The sequence below is a fragment of the Microtus ochrogaster genome, linkage group LG3, assembly GCF_000317375.1.
Source record: "Microtus ochrogaster isolate Prairie Vole_2 linkage group LG3, MicOch1.0, whole genome shotgun sequence".
Classification (NCBI taxonomy): domain Eukaryota; kingdom Metazoa; phylum Chordata; class Mammalia; order Rodentia; family Cricetidae; genus Microtus; species Microtus ochrogaster.
In genome coordinates, this window is record NC_022029.1 from 23,222,311 (window position 1) to 23,227,471 (window position 5,161).

General features: G+C 38.5%; 1 pseudogene; it reads left to right on the plus strand.

Moving 5' to 3' along the window:
* The first annotated feature begins 4,119 nt into the window (after positions 1–4,119).
* On the plus strand, positions 4,120–4,883 carry LOC101993168 (annotated as a pseudogene).
* Positions 4,884–5,161: the final 278 nt, after the last annotated feature.

Consider the following 5,161-nt stretch of genomic DNA (forward strand, 5'->3'; position numbering starts at 1 on the left):
CCTCTCCATAGTAGCTGCTGTGGGGTTTCTGTCATTGGGACTATTGTTACTGTGAATCCTCACTGCCAGCAGCTCAGAGTTCAAGCACGACTGGTTCTAGGTCAGCATGGCCTGAATTGTTGAGAGGACAGGAAGGAGCTGGCCCATTATTAATGACTCACTGGCCTGAGGTGTTAAAGTTTTACCTTGAGGTGCTCAAAGATCCTACAGATCCCTGTGAAAACACACTGATCCTAGACTTCAACTGAATGTACATCTTTACCTGGCCTCCTTTCGAGCCCTTTACTATTCAGTCTGTTTTCATCTAGTGGCATAAGTATCCCTTCCTCCCTCAGATTTGAACTTAAGAATCCGACCTTAGAAATTTCAGAAAAATATGCAGAAAAATCACGAGTGGTTGTTCCCATGCAAAATTCTCTAAAGAAGCAGTCAGAAAACTCGACAAGGAATATAGATTTTCTGCTTTGGATGCCATGCGTTGTCTCTGGTAGGTATGATATTTCCTTGGTCTTAAAAAGAGTTGGTGCAAAGGCCTGAAGTGCTTCTTCAGATGTTGAGAGGCCAAGTCTTCTTCCATCATGATGAGCACTTGGAGTGGTTCACAAGCTTCAGTGTAACTCTAGCTTTAGTGCATCTGAGGCTCTCTTAGAAAATTCTTGCATACCTTTACTCGTGATCATACTCACACTCACACATACACACACATAACTTTTAACAATTAAGAATGAATAATTAAAAATAAATAATCAAAAATTAAATAAATAAAATAAAAAAATAAATCTTTAAAAACTGTTGGTGGCACACTACTAAAACCAAACCAACTGTTCAAAAACAGAAGCAGCAGAGTGGTAAGTTAGCTTACACAAAGCTATCCCACAGGAGAATGAAGGTTTCGGGAGCCTTTTGATCCTTAGGTCTTCTCTAGGGAGCATTATCACAGAAGCTCATCAGGCAGAAACTCAGCAGGAATTAGCTAATGAGCATCAAGGGCTCTGAAAACATAATGGGATCTACAAAACTAAGTATTCAAGGATTTATCATTAAATATTCATCTCTTCTGCTTAATCAGTTGTCTTCTGGTTACAGTTATTATGAGAAAAAAACTTTTAACAAAATGAATTAATTTAGAAGACCTAAAGATCTCTGAAGAAGCAAAGAGCTTCCTAATGCATATCTGTACATTGCCAAGAAAAAAAGTGAAGAGACAAAAACAAAAGAAATAAAAATAGAGCCAGACACATACAGGGATATGGAGAGGAGACTCCAAAGGGAATAAAGCCAAAAGTAGATATAAACAGAGAATGAAAAACAAAAATAGAGTAGCAGAGAACCATAGCAAAGGACAAAAAATATAATACAAAGACAAATGGAGAGACAGTGACAAAAGAAGAATGTTTTTACCAAGCAACGAAACCATCTGAAGCCTAACCTAAACAATAGACACTTAGTGATCACTTACCTCATCTTAGCCTGTACAACCACAACCCAATATCAATAAAAAGAATCACAGCTATGTGTTTTATTTGAATCTGAGAGGATACATTTTGTACCCTAGACATAAGGCACATATTTGCAAAGTTTGTGATTAGAGATAATGGCTTTGCTTTAAAGAATGCCTACAACTTTTGAAGAAGGTCCAACTTTGGGTATTCAGACACTGACATTAGGTAGCTAGCAATGCCTATAAATCCAAACCCTACATATCCAACACTCTCTTCTGGACTGGCAACCTCATTCACATTCATACACACATAATAAAAAATAATAAAAATATATCTTTAAAATGGCAGAGTTCAATTCTAAATTTTACTACTTAAGAACCCTGGGGAAATTATATAATTTGTCTGAGATTCAAATATGTCATCTGGAAAACTTCTCTCTCACACAAACATACTTATATGTGACTAGAATGATTAATAAGAACATTCACTTGGCTTTGGAGACAAAAAAAACCCTAACCTTCTTTTGTTTCCCTAATAGAAAACAGAAACATGCCAGAAAAGAAAAACACTAAAAAAATGTTCAAATGTCATTTTATTTTATTGTTATTAATTTTTTTTTTTGGTTTTTCAAGACAGGGTTTCTCTGTAGCTATGGAGCCTGTCCTGTAACTCGCTCTTGTAAACCAGGTTGGCCTTGAACTCACAGAGATCTGCCTGCCTCTGCCTCCCAAGTGCTGGGATTAAAGATGTGTGCCACCACGGACCGGTGTAATGTCATTTTAAAAATCATTAGATCATCTGTATATACTATGAAACATAATCCCCCATGTCTAATTATATTCTTGCTTCATCACTTTTATGTTTATTTAGCTTTAAGCAACTGAAGAAATTGGTAAATAATTCCATAAGGCTATGGGAAGTAAAGGAAATAAAGGTGATGACTCCAGCCTTCTAACACAATTATATAGATTATGTGAGATAATGTATGTAAATTGCTTTTCAGTGATTAAATGTCATGTGTATTGATTATATGGTTCACTTTCAGAACAATAAAAGCAATAATTAATGTTGGCTAAAGCAAGTGTAGTTCGTTGAAAACAGTGAGCCAAGGGCTGGAGATATAGTATGCTTGCTAAAATGCTTACTGTGCAGGCATCAAGACCAAAGTTCAACTACAGAATCCACCCAAAAATCCAGGTGTGGTTAGCACACATTTGTGATCCTAGCACAGGGGACAGAGAGACAGATGAATTCATGTTGTCCACTGATATGTCAGCTTAGTCTAGTAATTGCCAAACCCCAGAGACCTTGTTGTAGAAAACAAGATGTATGGCTCCTGAAGAACATCTGAGGTGGCCATCTGGCCTCCATATGAACTCACATACTCATGAAGAGGCATACACCCCCTGTACAGATATGTGTCATATGCACAGAAACACACACACACACACACACATACACACACACACACACACACACACACACACACACACACACGGTGACAAGGTCGCACTATGTCCTTAGGGCTCACCTCAAACTCACAGAGTTCTTCCTGTCAAGTGCTGTGTTTAAAGGCATTCAATTGTCACATCTGCCAAATGAGACCTATTAAATATTAAATGTGTGGTATTCTATATATTTTACCATCATAGGCACAATCCAGCTCTTCCATTCAAAATAAAAGGAGGGCTTTTTTGAATTTAAAAAAAAAACTGTGAGCTTTTGAAAAGAGTGCTGTTCTCTCTCTCTCTCTCTCTCTCTCTCTCTCTCTCTCTCTCTCTCTCTCTGTGTGTGTGTGTGTGTGTGTGTGTGTGTGTCCTCTCACAATAAAAGGAGAAGAAATGAAAAGTAAGGAAGACAGGAAGGAAAGGAGAAAAAGATGGAAAAGGGGAGAGAGAAAGGAAGAATTCTTAAATGTATTAAAAATTAGGTCACTGATTTGATTTTCTCATTATGAAAAGTCCTAATTAAAGAAATAACTGCAATTTAAGTAGTGACTTTCAGGAGCTTAGTTTTTACTATCTGAAGTTTCAAACTTTTAGGGGTTTTCCTTCATCTCCTCTGATGATTAATTCAGATCGTAAATTTGGTTGTATTGAGAAGTACCTACGGCATTAATGAAGTACACCACATTGTGTCTGTTTGGGGAAGTATTTTCTCAAAGTAAAAGCCGACAGGGGACAATCAGGCCTTAACAAGGGTCCTAGACTAAACAAAGGGGAAACAAGCAAAAAAGTACTTGAATAATGACGTCAATTCCTTTCTCTCTACACCCTCATTTGCCCAGATGTGAACAGTAGCCTCACACTCAAGCCTGCTACTTCAGCTGTCTACTACCATAATGCCTTCCTTGCCATGATACTTTAAACTAAAAGAAATCTTTTCTTTTTTCTATAGGCAGATTCTTGGTGGGTATTTGGTTACAAAGATGAGAAAAGTAACCAACATAACTTTGTTTTTAGCACTGATAATATTTTTTCAGGAAGGAAGAAAACAGAAACTGATAGTGCATCTTTCTCTCTGCTCACTTAACCAACCCATATTGGCCAGTGCAATGTCCTGTAGCATCTTTGCATTGAAGTCAAGAAAATAAACTTTTACCGCCGCCAGCGCAACTGTGCCAGAGCCGCGAGGAGACCGTCCGCCCGACTTCCCCTCCCCTCGCCCGCCGCCGCATCCTCGGATTTGTTCCAACAATCTGCTAAAACATGGTGGATTACTACGAAGTTCTGGGCGTGCAGAGACATGCCTCACCTGAGGAAATTAAAATGGCATATTGGAAACAGGCACTTAAATGGCATCCGGACAAAAATAAAGAAGAAGCAGAGTGGAAATTCAAACAAGTAGCTGAGGCATATGAGGTGTTATCGGATGCAAAAAAGCGGGACATCTATGACAAATAAGGCAAAGAAGGATTAAATGGTGGAGGAGGAGGTGGAAGTCATTTTGACAGTCTGTTTGAGTTTGGCTTCACATTCCGAAATCCAGATGATGTCTTCAGGGAATTTTTTGGTGGAAGGGACCCATTTTCATTTGACTTCTTTGAAGAACCATTTGATGACTTTTTGGGGGCTGAGGGGCTTCCCGAGGAAATAGAAGCCGAGGTAAGGCTCGTTTTTCTCTGCCTTCAGTGGATTTCCTTCCTTCGGAGGTGGATTTCCTGCTTTTGACACAGGATTCAGTTCGTTCAGGCCACTAGGACACGGGCGTCTCACTTCATTCTCTTCAGCATCATTTGGTGGCAGCGAAATGGGCAACTTCAAATCAATATCAACTTCTACTAAGATAGTTAATGGCAAAACAATCACTACAAAGAGAATTATGGAGAATGGTCAAGAAAGAGTAGAAGATGAAGAAGACGGGCAGTTAAAGTCCTTGACAATAAGTGGTAAGGAGCACCTGCTACGCTTGGATAACAAGTATTTCAACGCATGCATCTAACAGAAATGTTAAACCACAACAAGCACCATTTGAGGAATAACAGAACCTTTTTTTTTTTTTTTGGTTTTTCAAGACAAGGTTTCTCTGTGGTTTTGGAGCCTGTCTGGAACTAGCTCTTGTAGACCATAACAGGAACTTTTATTAGAAGATTTCAAATGAACTCGACTTTCTGTATAACTGTACCTAGTCTAAAGTATTTATAAAACAGCTCATCGGAGCCCCTATTTGTCATAGACTTTTGAGTTTGTTGTTGGGACCACAAAATAGGACCATTTTTT